General features: G+C 36.2%; 1 protein-coding gene across 2 annotated transcripts in view; it reads right to left on the reverse strand.

The window, feature by feature from the left end:
* LIMS1 (LIM zinc finger domain containing 1) overlaps positions 1-23027 on the reverse strand; it is a 215405-nt gene that overhangs the window by 104859 nt on the left and 87519 nt on the right. The window lies entirely within an intron of this gene.

Consider the following 23027-nt stretch of genomic DNA (forward strand, 5'->3'; position numbering starts at 1 on the left):
TTTATATAGCTCTTGAACCCTTTATAGTGAGAGACTTGCAAACAGTCATTTTAGTCATATTTTCTGGGCAAATAATGTTTTGAAGACAGAGTTAGCAAAGAATGAGATAAAACTAAAAGCAAACATTACCTCTAACTCCTGGGTAGAAAGGCAGAGGCAGGTCCATTGTGATCACAGATTAGAATTATAAAGGATCCAACAGACCACCACCACCATCTAGTTCAGTTTTCTTATTTTACAGATGAGGTGTGGCCCAAAGAGAAGTGATTGGCTTAAAATCAAACAGGGAGAAGTATTTAAACCCATGTTCTTGTAATCCTCATCTACCATTCTTTTTCATTTTACCACTCTTTCTTCCCTCCTCTACCTACCTCCTGATGATGGGGGTTCAGTGGACAAAGCACTAACCCTGGAGCTGGAAAAACTAAGTTCAAATGTGACCATAGACATTTGATACTTGCTAGCTGTGTGACCTTGAGCAATTCTTTTAATCCTGATTGCTTTGCATGCAGAGTCATGGCTAGTCATCCTGATTCATATTCTGGATGACTCCAGAAGAGAAAATAAAGGGAACCCATCACAGCCCCCCCTCACTCAAATTCAATTCTTGTACTTCTCATGGCATCACCTCCCTGATGTCAGGGTCTTCTTCTAAGGACAAACAATAATATCACCTACATCTTGGGGTTGCTAGGTGGCCCAGTGGATAGAGCACGGGGCTTGGAATCAGGAAAACAGCTTCATAAGTTCGAATTCATTCTTAGACATTTATTAGCTGTGTGACCCTAGACAAGGCTTGCCTACTTATAACCTCTCTATGTCTCAGTTCCTCATCTCTAACATGAGCTAGAGAAGGAGACAGCAAACCACTCCAAACTGTTAAGAAAACCCCAGATGAGGTCATGAAGAAGTGGACATGACTGAAAAAAAGATTGACTGAACTGCCTCCTACTCCCCGCCCCCCATCCTTTTGTAGCCCAATATAACTCAGATGAGGGCAGCCAGGTTGATCTGGATCAGGAAGAGTTATTTTCATGAGTTCACATCTGGCCTCAGACACTTACTTGTTGAGTGACCCTATAGCAAGTCACTTAATCCTGTTTACCTCAGTTTCCTCATCTATAAAATGAGAAGGAAATGGCAAACCACTATATTATCTTTGCCAAGAAAACCTCAAATGGGGAACAAAGATTTGAACATAACTGAAAAGGAATGAACAGCAACAGTAACCCAGAAGACCATTACTAAGTGACACAACTATCTAAGTTGAATGATCCTTGTTCCTTTTACTATTCCTTCTCTATAGTCTTGTGAAGTAATTAAAAACAAAACAACCTTGCTAAAAGATCCAGGATAAAGACCTAACCTAGGATAAATCATTATCAATCAAATAAATGAATAAATAACTTTACAACTATTGCTGTACTCTGTAATACTTTCATAATTACTTTTATAATATGATCAAATGAAATAATAATACTTCATAGAGAGTCTGGCACATGATTAGCACTATTTAAATACCTGATCTTTACCCTCCTTTCCCTAACACTTAACTCTCTAGGAAACTAGATGGCAAAGTGGACAGAATCTAGGACTCAGAATCAGGACTTAAGTTTGAATATTGTCTCAAATGCTTCCTACCTATGTAATCCTAGACATTCTGTGCCTTGTTTCCTCATCAGTAAAATGGGAATTATAACACCAACAAGGACTTACATATAAAGTGTGCAAATCTTAAAAAGCTCTCTTTAAGTGCTAACTACTAACATCATCTTATTATTATCCTATTGAAAATGTTTTTATTATTATTATCCTACTGAAAATTGTCCTAGAAAATATTATTATTATCCTGCTGATTATAGACTCACATATAAAATATTTTTGAATTGGATAGAGACAAAATTCTTAATGAGGGCATTCTCAGGGAAACAGTACCAAGACAACTCTAGTAGCGTAAGATGGAAACTTATGCTTCCATAATCGATGTTACTTACTATTTATGTAGAAGACTGTATGACACGTTTTAAAGAGCATTAGATTCTATTTAGGAAAACTTGAGTTTGAATTTAGCTAATGACAGTGACTGGTGGTCTGAGTCCCATTTTGTAAAATGGGAATACCAATCCCTACTGTGAAATTCAAAAAATGTAATTTTTATTTCTTTCAAGGTCCAGTTTATTTCAATACCTGAATAGTCACCATAAGCCCCATAGGTCCAGGATCCTTCACTCTTATTTGATCCTATATTTCTTTTGCTCACCATGATAATTAACTACTGACTGAACCCATATCTTGTAATGACGGGCTAGAACAACATTGTACTGCAATTTAAAAAAAAAGACTAGGCAAAGGATATGCTTTTTTAAAAAATGCTATTGGGCAGCTAGGTGGCATAGTGGATAAAGGACCAGCCTTGAAGTCAGGAGTACCTGGGTTCAAATCTGGTCTCAGACACTTAATAATTACCTAGCTGTGTAGCCTTGGGCAAGCCACTTAACCCCCTTTGCCTTGCAAAAACCTAAAAAAAAAAAATGCTATTAAATAGTCTCAGGGGAAAACTCAACATTACAGTTTGCTCCCTTCTAATTTCAATCATTCTTGAAGGATCATTTTTTTTTAAGTTAGCTAACTTTCCAAGTGCTATTTCTGCCCCCATGTGGTTTATTAAGCCAATAACTTTCAGAAAACTATGGGGAAAGAAAACTATTTCTGAAAATTAATCTACAATAGGTAATGTGCTAAGTACTTGAGATACAAGAAAGGATAAATACTTCATATTTCTCTTACTAACACACAGGATAATAGATAAGACAGTTGGAAAGGACCTCAAATTATCTAGTCTAATCATCAGATTTTACAGATGCAGAAAATGAAGTATAAAAAAATTAAATGTCTGGGTCAACATCCCAAATGCAGTAAATTGCAAGGTCAGAATTCAAACTCAGATCTTCTGTGAGTGTTCTTTCCACTGCTTCCTTCTCAAGCCTTATATATTTCTCATCTTGGTCCTCAGTGATATATCACCAAAAGCTCTTACAGAAAATTTTGAAAGCATCCCTCCTCACTAACTAGTGAAATGAAGGACAAATAGCTTTTAGAGGTAGCAAAAATAAACAAAACAAAAAAGTAGGTATCATTTGAGGAAATAACTGAACAAATCAAGCATAAATGCATAATTCAGATTTGGCTTGTTCTCCAAGGAAATTTGGGGGGGAAGTACTAATTACTTAGATGCTAGGTCAAATGGTCCTATACAAAGTTCTCTCCAAATACTAGTTTTCTCTAGTATGACTGTCCTTGAGTTCTTTTCCCCAAACTCCCTTAAGAACAATAAATTATCACAAGTCCCTGAGGAATTCTGAGGAGCCTGCTCAGTCCTAAAGCAGATACCTGGAATCTACCAAGTTTCCCAGAATTATAGATTTACAGCTAAAGAAGGCTTGAGAGGCTTCTCCATTTTACTAATCAGGAAACTAAGGCACAGAGAGATTAAATGATTTGCCCAGAGTCACATCTTAGCTAGTGATTAGCTAAGTCAGGATGGTACAGGATTCTGCCTACTGCTTCTAAATTGCCTTTCCAGGCATACCATTACCATCATGGAAATGTCTCCTCTGGGAGTGTGCCAAGCCTAAGTTACAAAAGTAGTAGAATATTACTGCACTTTAAGAAATGAATATAAGCTATTCTGAAATCAGAATAAACTGACATAGGATAGTGTTAGAACCAGGAGAATACTATACATAAATATAACAGACTATATGGAAACAATATTACAAGGCAGCAAATTTCTGACTAAATGTAACAAACAGTCTTAACTCTGGAGAAAAACTGTTGAAAGCAATAGATGCTATTCATGTATAAAATATACAAGGCTATGTACATGCATTATCTCATTTGATCTCCCCAACAGCTCTGGGAGATAGGTGATGTTACCATTTGTATTTTATAACTGAAGAAACAGTCTTGGGGAGGTGCAATTTTATTTTGACCAGTATGATACAGGTGAAAATGATTCAAAATAAGATCCAAACCCAGGTCCTCCTAACTCTATTTACTATGATATGCTACCTTTGATGAAATATAGCTACTACACTGTACTTTTTAAATTTGGATTTTATTATTTTCCTATTACATGTAAAGATAGTTATCCTTTCCCTTATCCCTCCCAACTACTGCAAACAATCTGATATAGGTTATAACATGTAATCATGTTAAACATTTTCATATTAATCATGTTGTGAAAGAAGAATCAAAACAAAAGGGAAAAATCCTTGAGAAAAAAGAAACAAAAAATAAATGTAAGAAAGTGAAAATAGCATGTTTTGGTCTGCATTCAGACTCCATAGTTCTTTCTGGATGTGGATGTTATTTTCTACCACAATAGACAGCATTTTTTTTTAGGATTTTACAAGGCAAATGGGGTTAAGTGGCTTGCCCAAGGCCACATAGCTAGGTAATTATTAAGTGTCTGAGACTGGATTTGAACCCAGGTATTCCTGACTCCAGGGCTGGTGCTCTATCCACTGTGCCACCTAGCCGCCCCCAAGACAGCCATTTCTAAATACAGATCTGGCTAGATCTCAGTTTCCTCGTTTGTTAATTAAGGGGGCTGAACTATTTGTCTTCTGAGTCTTTTAATGGCTCTCTGCTACCTCTATAATAAAACACAAACACTTCTGTTTGATATTTAAAGTCCTTCATAATATGCCTCTAGTCTATCTTCTCAAACTTATTACTGCTTATTCCACATTTTACATTTAAGTGCAACTGAACTGCCCAGTTTTCTCATCCTTCTATGTAACAGTCTCTCTTGTCTTCAAATTTTGCCAAGGCTCTCCCAGATACCTGAAAGTCTTTCCATCCTTACCTCTACCTCTCAGAACTCCTAACTCCCTTCAAGGTTCAGTACAGGGGTCATCTCTATTTTTGGTCTTCAGTCATTTTCAGTCCTCTCTGATTCTTCATGAGCCCATTTGGAGTATTCTTATCAAAAAACATACTGGAGTAGTTTGCCATTTCCTTCTCCAGCTCATTTTACAGATTCAGAAACTGAGACAACCAGAGTTAAGCCACTTGTCCAAGGCCACACAGCTTCTAAGAGTCCAAGACCAACTTTGAACTTAGGAAGAAGAGTCTTCCTGACCCCATGCCCAGCATTCTATCCACTAAGCTATCGAGTTCTTATTAGACCCTTCCAGATTTCCCTTAGCTATCTCTCCCAACTACTCAGTTGTCACTAGTTTCTTTATCCTTCTGAAATTATGTTTATTATATCTGTATATGTAAAATATATGCTTTTGTATATACTCATACACACACACACACACACTCTTTGTATTTACTTATGATGACTGAGACAGTTTAGTTGTTTTGCATTTTTTTGTATCATTTTGTATCATTTCTCTGATGCCTTCACATAGAAGGGATTTTAAAATGTTTGTTGTACCAAACACCTTCCCTCTTCTTCTTGGTATAGAAGAGAAGAGAGGGATGCCACAGGTTGTCAGGTATAATAGCCTTGTGAGCTCCTTAGGGAGAGGGACCATGTTTTTGCCTTTTTTGTATCCTTGGTATTTAGCATACCATCTGTCTGGCATATAGCAAATGTTTACTGACTTACCAATTGGTTGGTTTTGTTTAATTGTTTTTTTTTTCCTTTTCTCTGACACAAGGAAGGGTTCACTGAGGGGAGATACACAGGGAAAGGAATGTGTTATACAAACAAAAAGCATGAATAAGTCTTAAAAAAAAAACCTAGACAAAGGGAGGAAAAGTATTTAACAGCTACTCAGTGGAAGAATACTGAATCAGAAAATTTTAGAGGCAAACTGTTGGTAAAGGATAAAAATTAGAATGGAACATATCTGAGACTGAGAGATTAAAAAAAAAATCCGGTTACAAGACTAGTAACAACAGCAACTCGAATGGTAGAATGGATTCCTGCCAAATTCAACTGGAATAGTTGAATAAAGAACCTTTCACAGTCTGAGATTAAAATACCAAGAGTAAATATTTAGCACAAATAGGGAACAGAAGAAGTCAATGGAGAAGCATCTGACTAGTTCTACATGTGAAAACTTTCACCAGTCCTTCAGAGAAATATCTGGGAATTCTTTAATTTCATTATAGAAGTGGAGATCATTCTGAATGTTCAGGTCAGAGAAAAACGAGCCCCATAACTAGATCGAAATGGATTCCATGGAGGTGAGTTAGGCCTAGATCAGTTATTGAAATCATATATCTTTTATTCTTAGTACACTTTGTCTCCTTCCCTTATCCCATTCCTCAAGACACATTCATTCACAAAGATTACATCCAGTCTATATTAAAAGTTCCTCCCTTCTCCCAGGATTCTCCATTATTGACACTTGAAAATCAGGTTCTAGGGTTCTTTATCAGGAATTCCCCTCACTTTGGAGGGTACCACTACTAACCCAGAGCATAAGTAAAATAATGAATTAGAATATTTATGGAATTAAACACCTACCATTTTGTCAGAAACTGTTTATAAATATTACCTTATTTGATACTCAAGACAACTATGGGAAGTAGGTGATATTATTATTTCCATTTCATGATTGAGGATAATAAGGTGAACAGAAGTTGAGGAACCTGCCCAAGGTCATACAGCTAATAAGTTTCTGAGTTGGGATTTGAACTGAAGTCTTCATGACTCCAGGACCAATGCTCTTTATACTCTATTACCTAGCACATTCTTCTGGTTTTATGTTAGCTGAGCTTAGGGGAAAGAAATTTCCCTGAAGTAATAAGCTACTCTTGAAAGGTTCATTCATAATTTTTGAGGAGTGGATTTGCATTTGAACATCATTTTCTTTTCCCTTTAGCTCAAGCACAAGCATAGAATTTCAAATGAATTTCAAGCTTTTGATTTGGTAGGTAGATGGGTCAGAGATCAGGCTGACCCTGATCTGTTGGATAAATAGCCATTCAGTGCAATGGAAACAGAGTTGAAGTTGAAACCAGAAGATTTGAGTTCAAATTGCCTCTGTAACACTTCCTTCCTAAAAGGCCTTGAACAAGTCACTAGTTTTTCCTGTTTCTTCTGTAAAATGACTAGATGTCTTCTGAAGCTCCCTTTCATCTCTACATCTATAAGAGTCTATGATCCTCTGATCCTGCTGTTCAGTCGTTTCAGTTGTATCCAACTGTCTATAAACCCATTTGGGATTTTCTTGGCAAAGATATTGGAGTTGTTTGCCATTTCCTTCTCCAGCTCATTTAACAGATGAAGAAACTGAGGCAAACAGGGTGAAGTGACTTGTCCAGACTGACACAACTAGTTAGTGTTTGAGATTAGTTAAAAACTTAGGAAAATAAGTCTTCTTCCTTTCAAGTCCAGTGCTCCATCCATTGCACATTCTAGCCATCCTCTGATCCTAAGCACCTTCAATTCAGGCAGGAATCAGTCTGAATTGAATCAGAAGTCTTGGACTTATTTAATTATGCTATCATGACCATTTACAGACAGAGAATCTGGAGTCAAGAGGACAGTAATTTTATCTCTGTTTTTCTGTCTGGATTGAAAACAAGGGAGTTATTGAGTAGCAATTTTATGAGGATCCTGGTTTTGCAGCTAAAGTTCCACCCCCCAAGTCCCAAATTAAATTAATTCTTGTTTAAATATGCTTTGGTACAGCTACCAGATTGTAACATCCGAGCCCAGAACCACTGGGCTCCATTTGGCAGGCTAAGAAGAAAAACTCCTAATTCCAGAATGTTAAAACCATTCACCTAACACTTCACTGCAGTATTGCTAGAATAGGACTGAGCTGAACAATATAACTGACTGGATGAAAGAAAAAAAAAGGTGGCTCCTTAGAGATTAATATCTTTTCTATTATTCTGACTACCTAAATAGAATGTGGTATAAAGATGCATTTCATGAGGGTACCCAAAAGGAATATGCAGCAGAAGTTTTATACAGAAAGTGAATCAATGGACAGCCTGCTGGACCTGAGTTCAAAAATGAACTCAGATACAATAGCTGTGTGACCCTAAGCAAGTCACTTAACCTTGTCTGTATCCATTCCTCATTAGTAAAAATGAGCTGGAGAAGGAAACCACTTTTGTATCTTTGTCAAGAAAACTCCAAATAGGATCAGTCAGATCCAACTGAATAACAACAAAAGTAAAAAAAGAATCACCTTTCTTTATTCATGTCAATGCCTACATGAAAGGGGAAGAACAAGCAAGGAAGGGAATAAATATTTATTAAGTTTCGTCTAGGTATCAGGTATGTGCTGGACACTTCACATATATTATTTCATTTTTTCCTCACAACCACTTGGGGAGGTAGGTACTATTATAATCTCCATTTTACAGTTGAGGAAATTAAGGCAGAGTTTTGCTCCATCCAGGTTTCTTTGATCCTCTCTTTCTCTCTGTCTAGGACTCAACACCTTTCATGGTAACTACCCAAGCTGTCCAGAGCATTAGACCAATACTATGCAATTTCTCACTTCAGGGAAACACAAGTCTGCTTCACTGCCCTTCTCTGTGGTAAGTACTTATCTCACTGGTTTGATAAATTAATCTGAACTAAGGTGGCAAGGACTTGTGTTACTCCTGGACAACTCTCAAGGATTATCAACTTAATTCAAATAAGTAATAAGGAAATTTTAGTCACCATGGAATCATAAACAAAAGCATGGGTACTTTCCATGCTAGAATCGTCAAATGGCCCATTCAATGGATAATTTGTGCACAGATTCATTCAGGAATTAACTGTAAATCTAATTATAAGAGCTTCAAAAGCTACTTGAGGTTAGTACTAAAAAGTAATTGACCAAAAACAAATGAAAGCAGATTTAGCTTTATGATAACTTTATGATATTAGCTTTATGATAACTTAATGAATGGTATCCATCTATCCAATAAACTTCTCTGTTCTCCTCGGTAAAAGTTCTAAGAAAGTTTTCATTAAAAAACTTATGTTTTTAATTATTCACTGAAAAATGATAATTTCTTTATTATCCAAAATTTCTCTATATATATTGAATCCAAATTATGAACACTTTATAATCATCAGTAACATGAATGAATGGAAAAATACCACTCCCAGTTCAAGCAAGTACAGTTGGATAATTAGTTTTTGTGGGTTCAATAATATTATTAGGAGAAAGCATTTAATCACTAGGAGAGAAAAATCCTAAATAATCACCTTTTTTGTTGGAAATATCTGAATTATTATTGTTTAAAAGGCATTTACTATGTTTGTATAATTGAAATAATGTTTTGTTGCCTAGTCTTCACAAATCAGCCTGTCTAGACCTATGAAATTAGATCTCCTTTGAATAGTGGCTTCCATTCATTTCTCATTTTGTTATTTTTTTTATTGTTATTAATCTTTAAATATATCTGTCCCTTTCCCCCAATTGGAAAAAAAAAGCTCTTGAGGGGATTTCTTACTTCTTTGTGTGGATTCTACACAATGGGGAGAGGTCTCAAAATAATGGTGATGACAATAATAATAATAATCATCATCATTATTATTATTATTATTATTATTATTATTATTTATAGAGCTCTGCTATGTCCAGTTACTACAGATTTTACAAATATTATCTCATTTGATCCTCACAACAACCTTGGGAAGTAGGTGTTGTTGTTGTTGTTATTATTATTATTATTCCCATTTTACAGTTGAGGAAACTGAGGCAAGTTAAGTCAATTGCCCAAGTTACCACAGTTATTAAGTATTAGAAGCAGGATATGGCCTAGGTCTTCCCTATTTTGGGTCCAAGATTTTCTTTACCACGTCTCCTAAGAGGTAGGGGAAAGTAGGGACCTAAGAAGAGGGTAGGGCAGGGCAAACATGGAAATAACAGCTATCTCAGTATTTGAAGGGCTATCCAGAGTACAAGAATTAGTCATGGGCTGCCCTAGATAAGTGGTCTTAAAAGTTAAAAACAAAAAAATAAACAAAATTTTGTATGACTACACATGTATAAACTTTATCAAACTGCTTAAGTGGGAGTGGGGTGGGGAAGGAGGGGAAAAAATTGGCACTCAAATTTTTTTTTAAAAGTTTTAAAAGTTAATAGTATTTAGAAAATTTCTCAAAGCAGATACTGCGCAAGTAATATGTAGGGAAAACAAACCTACCTGAAATAAGGACCCCAAGTGTTTTCTCATCAGGAGTACTTTCTGACAAAGGTATCAAACATGCAGTACATATTACACAACATTCCCAGAAGGCCTGAACCAAATTAAAGTGTAGTCCTATTTGATCTGAATGTGTTGGAAAAACAGAGGGAATGAAATAGATGATTCTGGCAGTCCTTTCCAATGACTTTGGAAATATATCATCATGTAGCTCATGACAATGATGACAATGATCCATAGAGAGTAGGAAAGAAGGAAAAGAAGAGGAGGAGGAGGAGGAAAGATAAAGAGGTGTCCCCCAGACTGGAAAGTAAGAGACTTTTTTGGTGCTAAGTAAAAACTAACAGGCCCATTCCTGAAACGTACATGTTCAATGTTATTGGAAACGCTGCCCTCTAGTGACTACTACTGCTATACTTATTTCTCTCAGGAAACTAAATTATTAAGGGTTACCACAATATTTTAATTGATTATATATTTGTTTTAAATTTAGGCTCTAGGTACTCTAAACTATCTTAGATACTGGTGATATTTTATTTACATTCTCTATAGAAGGTATAGTGAGAAAAACATGGTTCTGATGACAGAGAATATGGTTTTAAATTCTAACTCTTTACTATAGTTGTACATTCATTTCGGTTATGTACAACTCTTCATATTCTTTTTTTGGGGGGTTCTTTTAGCAAAGTGGCTTGCCATTTTGTTATCCAGATCATTTTATAGATTTTATAGAGTAAACTGAGGCAAAAAGGGTTGAGTAACTTGTCCGGGGTAACACAGCTAGTAAGTATCTGAGACTGAATTTGAACTCATCTTCCTGACTCCAGTTAGGAAGAAAGAATTTCCTGAAGTGGTCTAACTTGCACTATGCAAACTTATAATTATGTACCATGCAATTTAAAAAAAATTACTTAAGACAATGGACTTGCCCAAGGTCACACAGCTAGATAATTATTAAGTGTCTGAGGCTGGATTTGAACTCAGGTTCTCCTCACTCCAGGGCCAGTGCTCTATCCACTGTGCCACTTAGCTGCCCCCCTGTACCATGCAATTTTAAGCAAGTCACCCTCCCTGGATATACTTCCTCTTTTTTTTTTAACTATTTGTTTAGTATTGCATTTTTCTTGCATTACATGTAAAAATAATTTTTTACATTCACTTTTAAAACTTTGACTTACAAATTCTCTCCCTTCCTCCTGACTCATTAAGAAAGTAAACAATGTGATATAGGTTATAAATGTTTAGCCTTGCAAAACATTTTCATAATAGATTTGTTATGAAAGAAAACATAGCCTCCCCCCACAAAAAAGCAACCTCAAGAAAAATAAAGTTAAAAAATTATGCTTCAATCTATTTTCAGTCACCATCAGCTCTTTCTATGGGGTAAATAACAGTCTTTTATCCTTCAGAGTTGTCTTAGATCACATTATGGCTAAACAAAGTTAGAATTTCCTCTTTTCTAAGAGGATTGGACTTAGGTTCATTCTAGAGTCCATCCTTTGCAACTCTTAATCAGCGATCCTATGATTCCTCAAACCCAAGTGCTTAGTCATATTCAAATGTCCAATGAATATAAAATCTCTCTCTCTCCCAAAACCTGAGCCAAGTTGAACTGTTATAAAAACACAAAGACTATTTCAATTAAATAAAGGATAATTTTATTTATATTCTCTAAATATGCCATATTACTATTTCTATGAAGTAATTTTATTTTTATGTTTTCACACTTAAGTCATTGCTAGAATCACCCAAATTATTCCAAAACTCATTTTCCACACATTACTTCACCTTATGCTCTTTCTCACCACACCCCCAAATGGTTTCTCCCTTCTATAATACTAACCCAACTCTATCGAGAAGAAATTTCTCAATTTCCTAAATTTACTTCTGTAAAATGTAATATCCTTTTGTTTCTCAGTTCAACCACAATAACAGATTAAATCTGAGGCAATGTAGAACAGTGGAAAGAATGAAAGATGTAGAGTCAAAGAGTTTGAATTAAATTTTGCTTCTCTGAGCCTGTTTTTTCATCTGTAAAATGAAAAGCTTGGATTAAATTAACCCTAAGAACCCAAAGGATCCTATGCTTTTATGATACAAACACTATTCAAGGGGTGTTCAAATAAGCAGAGGTCCACATCTCAACATCCATATTCTCTGGATTATTCTGAATTTGTTAAAATAACAGTTAATTTGTGGGTCCACTGTACAATCCCTCCATGACACAAACCTATGTCAAAGAAAAGTTTTTAAAAGGATTCTTGACTGGACTGTTTTATCTTCAGTTAAATTCTTTTTTATAGAAAAGCAAAACTGAGCAAAAACAAAAAGTTAAACATACTTAACGTATAGCTTTAAGTAGGAGGTTGAAGCATTAAAGATACAAAAAAGGTCATCCCCCCCCAAAAAAAAGTCCCTGCTCTAAAGGAGATAAATCTCAAAAGGGAGAAAAAAATGTACATAACTATGTATGAATGAGATATATTACATAGATGCTGGGGGAGACATCAGGGGGGGAATCCTAAAATTAAGGAGGATTGGGAATGACTTCCTTTGGAAGGTTGGTGCTATTAGTCTTTCTTTTCTTTTTTTTTTTTTTCTTTAGGTTTTTACAAGGCAAATGGGGTTAAGTGGCTTGCCCAAAGCCACAGAGCTAGGTAATTATTAAGTGTCTGAGACCTGATTTGAACCCAGGTACTCCAGACTCCAAGGCCGGTGCTTTATCCACTGCACCACCTAGCCGCCCCCATCTTTCATTTTTGAAGAAGATCGATGGCCATCAGGATAAAAAGTCTTGATTTGCCTGTCAATTGGAGTTGTGAGGCAGAGCTGCAAAAAGTCATCGGTATCTCTTTTCAAATTACTGATCTTCAGTGGCAGGACAAAAGTTAAGATGACTGCCAAACCCAGGATGTCTTTGATATCTAATCAATTCTAAGCACTCCACAGTGCTTTAACCCCTTGAACCCCCTTCATAGTAGTTGGAACAAATTATTTTAATTCACTCATTCTGCCAGGAGAAGTCTTCATATGCTTGAGGTGGACATCTTCCTAACACACAGATAAGGTTTGAGTTTTCCCTTGGTTTAACATGTCTACAATAACAGCTTTTGAACTGAGCCTTGAAAGAATAAGACTCCAATCCAATCCTCTTTTCACTCTGCCAAGCTTTCTCCCTAGTAATGTCTCTTTGGGGATATCATTTGAAAAGTAACCCTTCTAGTGTGATTGAAGAAAAGAATATTAAAATGTTCCATTAGTCATCCTTAGTCATAATCATCTAGTACTGTAGTTAACTGGAACTGAAGAAAAGAAAGCAAGTTGTTGGGGTAAAGTTCCTACCCATTCAAAAACTGGAAGTTAGTATGGCAGAAACATGGATTAGACCAACATCTCACAACCTATACCAAGATAAGATCAAAATGGGTACAGGATTTAGACATATAAGACAATATTATAAGCAAACCAGGAGCTCAAGGAATAGTTTACCTGTCAGATGTATGGAAAGGGAAGTAGTTTATGACCAAGGAAGAGATAAAGAACATTATTAAAAACAAACTAGATAATTTTGATTAAATTAAAAAGCTTTTACACAAACAAAATCACTGTAACTAGGATCATTGGGAAACAATGATTACAACTAGTATTTCTGACAAAGGACTCATTTCTAAAATATATAGAGAACCGAGTTAAATTTATAAAAAAAAAAAATCCAAGCTATTCCCCAATTGAAAAATGGTCAAAGGATATGCAAAGACAATTTACAGATGAGGAAATCCAAGTGATCCATAGTCATATGAAAAATTGCTCTAAATCATTACTAATTAGAGAAATGCAAATTGAAGCATCTCTGAGGTACCACCTCTCACCTCTCAGACTGACCAATATGACCAGAAAGGACAATGATCAACGCTGGAAGGGGGATGTGGGAAATCTGGGACACTAATGCATTGCTGGTGGAGCTGTGAACTCATTCTACAGAGCAATTTGGAATTATGCCCAAAGGACAATAAAAAATGTGCATACCCTTTGATCCAGCAATACCACTACTGGGTCTATACCCTGAAGAGAACATGAAAAAGGGTAAAAACATCACTTGTACAAAAATATTCATAGCAGCCCTGTTTGTGGTGGCAAAGAATTGGAAATTGAGTGAATGTCCTTCAATGGGGGAATGGCTAAACAAACTGTGGTATATGTAAGTTACGGAAAATTACTGTTCTATTAGAAACCAGGAGGGATGCGAATTCAGAGAAGCTTGGAAAGATTTGCATGAACTGATGTTGAGTGAGATGAGTCAAACCAGAAGAACATTACACACCCTAACAGCAACATGGGGGAGATGATCAATCTTGATGGACTTGCTTATTTCATCAGGTGCAACAATCAGGCACAATTTTGGGGGTATCTGCAATGGAAAATACCAACTGTATCCAAAGAAGGAATTGTGGAATTTGAACAAAGACTATTACCTTTAATTTTTTTAAAAAAAGTTATCTTAAATTAAGTAATTTTGCTCTTATATTTTATTTTTTCCTTAAGGATATGATTTCTCTCTCAACATTCAATTTTGATCAATGAATAGCATGAAAACAATGTAAAGACTATCAGACTGCCTTCTGTGGAGGGGGGAGGGAAGCAAGATTGGGGGGATAATTGTAAAATTCAAAAAAACAATTAAAAAAAGTTCCTACCTATTCACAGTGTTAACTGCTGAAGTAAGTATGCAACACTCACTTTAAAACTAATTTTGAGGGGCAGCTAGGTGGTGCAGTGGATAGAGAACTGGCCCTGGAGTCAGCAGTACCTGAGTTCAAATCAGGCCTCAGACACTTAATAATTACCTAGCTGTGTGGTCTTTGGCAAGCCATTTAACCCCATTTACCTTGCAAAAACCTAAAAAATAAATGAATAAATAAATAAAATAAAAACTAATTTTGAGACAAACACATTTAAACTGCTTTTCACCAATTTATTACACACATTATTTAAAAATTCATTTTATTTTCCCCCTTAAAAATTCAAAACCCTCAAAAATCCATTAAGAATAGGAAAACAATATAGAATAATTCAAATATACATGAGGCAGAGTAATCTTTGGCAGACAGGGGGTAGAGAACTTAAGAAAATTAAATCAACTATAAATCATTTAAATTAAAGAACAATTTTTGAATTTATTTATTTTCTCTATCTCTCTTTGATTTTAATGGAAACAGGAAATTACCAATTAGAAAATTCTCTCTATTAACGCAAGTCAGTCCCTACTCTAAAAACTAGTATTGGAGACAAGAGAAAGAAACATATAATTTTCAATTCATTTTTTTCACCTTTTTATCTTGTTAAATAAGGACTAGACAAATAAAACTTTATTCTAAAGTGTAATAAGAACTGCATTCAAATTCCCAATTGTGAGCAATTAAAGAATAGTAAAGAAGAAAGGAAAAGGCAAAGGAATAATGAGGTTGGAGAAGCGAATGTTAAGAGGACTCAATAGGGGAAATAAAAGGAAAAATAAAAAAGAACACATATTTCAATAGCTCCTGAGGGTTCAATTAGTTACTATCTCTAAGAAGCTGACTTACAGATCTTTAAATCAAGTCCTTCTCTCTGGAGCTCTGGTCCAACAGCATTTGAAACATTTTGAATTGAATGTCCTATGGGTATATCTCAAGCTCCTCTATTTCCCTGTTTCTACAGAGGTACCATTATGCTCTGTCAACCCATTTTTCAGTAGGTTTTTGGGGTTTTTTGGGGGTTTTTTTGCAAGGCAATGGGGTTAAGTGGTTCGCCCAAGGCCACACAGCTAGGTAATCATTAAATGTCTGAGACCGGATTTGAACTCAGGTACTCCTGACTCCAGGGCCAGTGCTCTATCTACTGCACCACCTAGCCACCCCCAACCCATTTTTCAAACCTGGAATCAACCCACTCTTTACTCTCCATCATCCTCTGTGAACCCATTTTTAAACCCTAGAGTCATCTTCCACTCTTTACTATCCATCATTTCCTACATCTGATCAGTTAACAAGTCTTGTTGAGTCTATTTCTACAACATCTCTTGCATCTGTTTTTTTTTCTCTCCACTCCAATTACTACCACAACCACCTATTTCAGGCACTAATCACATCTTAACTAGACTATTGTAGCAACTCCAAAATGGGTCTCCCAGTTTCATGTTTCTCCCTTCTTCAACTCATCTTCCTCTAAGTTCCTAAATTAAGATTCCTAAAATACAGTATCTGACCATTGATCAAGAAGCTAGGGCAAAATTCAAACTCATCTATTTGGCATTTAGAGCCCTTCAGATTACCAACTGAACATCATTCTCCTTCACCTACTTTCTGCTCTTTATATATGATATTCTATCTCTTGGCTCTATGCTCTTTACTTTATTCCTAGAATGCACTTTCCTCATCATTTCTAACCCTTAAAATCCCTAGTTATATAGACCAATCGTATTAAGCAACCTACATTTAGCATAAAATGCAAACTCGTTTAATGCCCTTTAAAAAGGGGCTCCTAACCATTAGTCACATTATTCTAATTTCCAGCCAAACTGTCTTTCTTGTTCCTCACAAACCACATTCCTCTGTGCACTGCAATAGAGACCACCCTAGACATACTCAAAATGCATTTCTGCTTCATCCTTATCTCTCAGATTTTCTAATTTCCTTCAAATGCCAATTCCTATCAAAGGCTATTCCCAATCCATGACTCAAGCAACTCCTCCAACTATCAATATCTACCTTGCATTTATTTTATATATAACACCATGTACTTATAAATATATGTGTTATGCACATCAATAGAATATAAGCTCCTAGAGGGCAAGAATTATCATTTTTTTCCTTGTTATGCTGGTCCATTCTTTCAAGACTGGGCTCAAGAGCCATCCCTGTGGAAAACCTTTCCTGCCTCCATTCTGAAGTAATTTTGTGTGTGTGTGTGTGTGTGTGTGTGTGTGTGTGTGTATGTGTGTGTGTGTAATTTTTATTTATTTTTGAATATTTTGCTTGTAAGCTCTCTGAGGGCAAGAACAATCTCATTCTTATTTTTATATCTTCAGCAACTCACAAAGTGTCTGGCAAATAGCAGGCACTTGATAAATGCTTGTTGGATAAATGAATGCTTCATATGATCCTATGATCTAGCAGTAGCTGGTACAACGAACAGAGTACTGGACTTGGGTGAGAGGAAGACCTTCATTCAGGATGACTCTGGGCAATCATTTTACTTCTACTTGCCAGCTTTTTCATGTGATATAAGGATAATAATGATGACGATGATGATGATAATAATAAACAGCACCTATTAGTTCAGGTTAAAACAAAAAGTGATAATGATTGTTTTTGCTTTTTTTTACCAATTACATGCAAAGATAATTTTCAACATTCATCCTTGTGCAAGCTTTTGAGTTCCACATTTTCCCACCATCCTTCCCTCCCTCCCGCCCTCCCTCCTCCCCATTGCAACGAACAATCTGATATAGGCTGTACATGTGCAATTGTGTTTAACATATTTCCACATCAGTCATGTTATGCTATATATGTTATATCAGTCATGTTATAAAGAGCAATTAGAACTAAGAGGGAAAAAGTCCTGAGAAAGAAATAACATGAAAGTTTTATAAAGTGAACATGGGAGCAGCTAGGTGGTGCAGTAGATAGAGCACCAGCCCTGGAGTCAGGAGGACCTGTATTCAAATCCAGCCTCAGTCATTTAATAATTGCCTAGCTGTGTGACTTTGGGCAAGTCACTTAACCTAATTGCCTTAAATAAATTAAAAAAAATTTTAAGTGAACACAGAAAGCTTTGCTCTGCATTCAGATTCCACAGTTTTTTCTCTGAATGAAGATGGCATTGTCCATAGCAGGTCTCAAGATTATCTTTGATCTCTGAACTGCTGAGAGAAGCTGCATCCATCATAGCAGATCAAAGAGATAATATCATGAAGCACTTTGCAAATCTTAAAGCACTGCATAAATGTGGTCTACCATTTATCATCATCATCATCATCATCATCATCATCATCATCATCATCATCATCCTGTGGTTTACTTTTCTGATGTCCTGGTTCAAGTGATCAAGTGCTGTCACTGAAATATGACGAGCTCTTCAGCAGTGAACCGTTTCCCCCCCCACAATTCTTCGTTTTCTTAGAGCAGAGCTCTTTTGACCTCTCAATAGGAATAACTAACATTTATGAAGCTCTTACTATGTGCTATGATGATGCTAAGGGCACTACAATTTTTTTTTATCACTCTGGATCCTTAGAACAATTCTGGGGATTAAGTATAATTATTACTTCCATTTCAAATGAGGAAATTAAGGCAAAGTGATTTGCTCAGGTCACACAGCTATTAAGTGTCTGAGCCTGAATTTGAGTCTTCCTGACTCAATCCACTGTGTTGCCTAGCTACTTCTTAACTAAGAATATGAACAGTCAAACAATGGGGGATACAGACTGTTCACAAGGAGCTTAAAATTATAAAAGAGACAACATGCAAGCAAATAAATACAAAGATAAATTTATAGGAAATGACAAAGAAAAACATGGAATTGAGGGTTTAGGGCAGCATTCCTGAGGAATTGGAATTTTAGTCGGAATTTAAAGAAAAGAGTGAAAGGAAGAAGCCATTCCAAGCTTGGGGGGCAGTCAGAGAAAATGCCTGGAGCCAAGATATGGAGCATCTTGCTCCTGGAATAGCCAGGAGGTTATTGTCACTATATCAAAGACTACAGCTTGGGGAGGAAGGTGTAAGAAGCCTGGAAGGGTAGGTTATAAAAGACTTTGACTGTCAAAGAGGGCATTTTGCATTTGCTCTTAGAAGCAAGAGGAGGTGGATATAATCAGATCTGAGTTTTAGGAAAATCACTTTAGTGGCTGCATGGAGGAGAGAATGGAGTGGGGAGGCAAGCAGATCTACCAATAAATTAATGGAATAATCTAGGTATGAGGTGGTGAGGCCTCCATTAGAGCAGCAGCAGTGTAAGAGGAGAAATGGGACATATGAGAGAGAGCGGTTAACAAAGATGAAATCAACAGCTTGGCTATGGGAGATGAGATATAGCAGGAGTCCATGAATCCTAGGTTGTAATCCCTGAGGGACTGGGAGTGAGGGGTTGCCCTCTGATGATGATGCTTGTCTTTTATTCTCAAAGAAGACCATGATGTCATGACAAGCATGCTAAATGGATTTGCATCTCCTCTGGAACCAGCTGGATCCAGTGGCCAGATATGAATCAGGACAACTGAAGGAGGCCCCAGATTCAAGACAGATAAGAGTTAAGTATTTGCTCCAGGTCACACAGCTAGTAACTATCAAGTGTCCGAGGCCCTTCTGACTCCAGAGCCAATTCTCTATCCACTAAGTCAAAATATAATAAGAGAAGGTAGGAGGGAGAGAGAGGACTTAGGGGGGAAAGCTATAGTGAGACACAGTAAGTTTAAGATGTCTACTGGACATCTAATTTGAGATATCTGAAAAGTAGTTGAAGATGTGAGATTACAGGTCAGGGCAAGAAGGATAGATTTAAGATTTATCATCTTAAAGGAGAGAAGAATTCCTTGGACAGAACCCTGAGGGAAGCCTACTGCTGGAGGACATGATCTGGGGGATGATTCAGTGAAAGAGAAAAAACAGTCAGAGAGGCAGGAGGAAAACCAAGAGAGAAGAGGGCAACAAGAAGAAGTGATCAGTAGGGTGAAAGGCTACCACAAAAAGGTGAAGGAGAATGAAAATTGAGAAAAGACTACTGGATCTAGCAATTGAGAGATCACTAGAACTTTGGAGAAAGCAGTTTCAAGTTTTCATCTTTGCTTATCAGGTGTGTGATCCCTGGAAAGTGATCACCTCTGCTTCATTTTCTTCATCTATAAAACATCTATAAAATCTACCCTATCATTCAATCCATGAGAAAAGATAAAAATGAAAACTGTCCCTGCCTTCAGAGAGCTTCACTTCTTAAGTTTGCTGTCAAAACCAAATGAGATCAAAGACTTCAAGTCACTTGGGAAAAGAATTATCAAATGGCACCCAAATAGGCTAGACTTCATTTATTTGTAGACTAAGAGGGAAGGACTAAGGATTAAGAGGAAAGTTCTCAACACAGTTTTCAAGGTGAAGAGGGATTGGAAAAAATGACTCAAAATACCAAAGACATATGATCATAGAAACAGCTGGACTGTAAGTCAAACTGAGGCCATCATTCATCATATGTCTCTGACAGCTGGGTTCTTCACAATACCCATATATAGTAAGTGTTCTATGTCATTTCCTCAAATGCACATTAAACTTTTCCATCTGAGAAAGATATCAGGCTTTTGGGAAGGAGATAATTTGGCATCTGCTTCCTTATACATTAAAGATAGTGCTATTTCCATATTTAATCCTTTGCAGATTTGCCAATCAAGAGACCAGGACATGTCATTTTCTCCAAATATAGTTCAACATAAAGCAGTCAGCACTTGTTTTCCTGTGCTCTTTACTGGCAAAGGGAGATAAAAGCTAAATTAACTTTATGAGCCTCTGCTTCCACAAATAATCCTCTAAGCATAATGTTGGGCCTATTTTATCACAATTTTCCTTAGAACTGGAACTTTTACATATGAGTTCCTTCAACTTTTCATAGACCTAGAGTAGAAAGGGATGGACCTTGGTAGTAAGTCACCTTATAGAAGTCCTAGGAATATATTTTCTAGCAATGCTCTAAGCCTGTAAGTTGCAAGATGCAGATCTGCATAGGCAGAAGCATATTTGAGGGCAGTATCTTTTCATCATCATTTATTAAAGCTAGATTTAAAATTTTAGGCTGAGAGTTTCCAAAATCTAAATACGAGCCAACGATCCCATCAGACAGTGATAGAAGTGACATCTCTTCACTTTTACCTTGTAATGCTCTAATTGCCAGGAAGTCTTTGTTAATAAATAAATCATGAGTTGACATTAGTATGAAGACAAAACTTGTTCTCTTGAACCTTATCCCCACCTCCCTTACTGTCTCTCTAGCAAAATGGACAAACATTTCTACTCCTGGATACACAGTGTCTAATATGTTATAATTAGTACCCACTCAGGTCTATAGCTACAAGTATAACTCAATGTAATAAGAATGACCTCAAAGTTCCCTGCATAGAGAACTTTCTGGATCATAAAATTTAAACAAATAAGGAAAACTCACATTTACATAGGGCTGTTAAGATTTATAAAGTGTTTTCTTCATAATAATAATAAGAAGAAGAAGCTGATGGTGAAGTCACCATTATTCCTGTTTCATAGTTGAAGAAACTGGGAGGTTCTGAAAACTGAACTAATATGTCCAGGGTAACAAAATCACTGTCACAATTGTAAAAGACTTGTAATGGAAAATGTCATCCATATCAGAGAAAAAAAAGCTATAGTCTGAATGCATTTTTAATTTTTTCTTTTTGTAGTTTTTCCCTTTTGTTTTGATTCTTCTTTCACAACATGATTGATAGGGACATGTGTTTAACATAATTGTATCCATGTAACCAATATCAAGGGGAGGGGGAGGGAAAGGCAGGGGGGAAAAATTTTACAAAAATGAATGTTTAACATGTATAATTTATATTAGATTACTTGGGACAGGGAGGGAAGGTGGTATGAAAATGTGGAACTCAAAAGCTTACAAAAAGATGAATGCTGAAAATTATCTTTTCATATAATTTCATGTCAAAATAAAAGAAATATTTAAAAACTATCTTTACATGAAATTTGAAAAAATCCATTAAGATAAAAAAAACAAAATAATCCAATATTCTTCTAATTCTAAGTCTGATACTCTATTACACTTTTTTACCTTGCAGGGAATCATCTTGGAAGGTATATAAGGCTTCTGAAATGCACACAGAAACCTTAGAATATCTCAGAGTTTGAAGGGACCTCAGAAGTCAATTAGTCCAGGGGCAGCTAGGTAGTGGATAGGGCACCTGCCCTGGAGTCAGGACCTTGGGCAAGTCACTTACCCACCATTGTCTTGCAAAAAAAAAAAAATCAACCCATTTCTCAATAGGACTCTTTTTTTTGACAATGTCCATGACAAGTAATTAATTGTTCATTCTCTCTGCCATAATATTTATAGTAATAGGGAACCTCATCCTGAGGCAGGCAGTTTATACCACCTCTGGATGACTCTTAACTGTTAGAAAGTTTTCCAGCAGAAATTTACAGCTTGGTAACTTCTACCTAGATTCTGATAGAAAGAATCTATTCCACCTTTCACAGACTTTAAAATACCTGGGGACAACTATCATGTCTTCCTAAGTATTCTCTTCAAACTCAATTATTTTTGAGTGAACCTCATAAGATGAGGATTCTAGCCCTTCTCATTATCTAAACTGCCCTTTGCAAGTTTTTCCAGTGTTATTAAAATTCATTGTCCCAAACTTTTTTGCAGCTAGCACAGCATAATACTGACACTTTTTTTGCTCATAAACTACACAGCCAGATCCCTAGAATGTGAACTATTGTCTAGTCATACATCCTCATCTTGTAATTATATAGTTGACTTGCTTGACGTTAGAAAGATTTCTCTTCTTGAGCTCAAATTTGATCTTACTAGCTATGTGATCCCAGGCAAATCACTTAACTCCACTTGCCTTAGTTTCCTCATTTGTAAAATGAGCTACAGAAAAAAAATGGCAAATCATGCAAGTATCATTGGCAAGAAAGCTCCAAATGTGGTCATTGGATATGCCTGAACAAATCAAAAGATCTGGGCTTATTATCTAATTTACTACTTTGAGAGGAAGGGGTCTTACCTTTGTCATTCAACACATCACTTCATTTTTGCATATTCCCAAACAATATTTTACAGGTTAGGGAAAGATAGAAAATAACAGCATGAACAAAATAAATAAAATCTTTCAAAAAAATAAA

This window comes from Macrotis lagotis, chromosome 6 (assembly GCF_037893015.1).
Source record: "Macrotis lagotis isolate mMagLag1 chromosome 6, bilby.v1.9.chrom.fasta, whole genome shotgun sequence".
In the NCBI taxonomy this organism is placed as follows: Eukaryota; Metazoa; Chordata; class Mammalia; order Peramelemorphia; family Peramelidae; genus Macrotis; species Macrotis lagotis.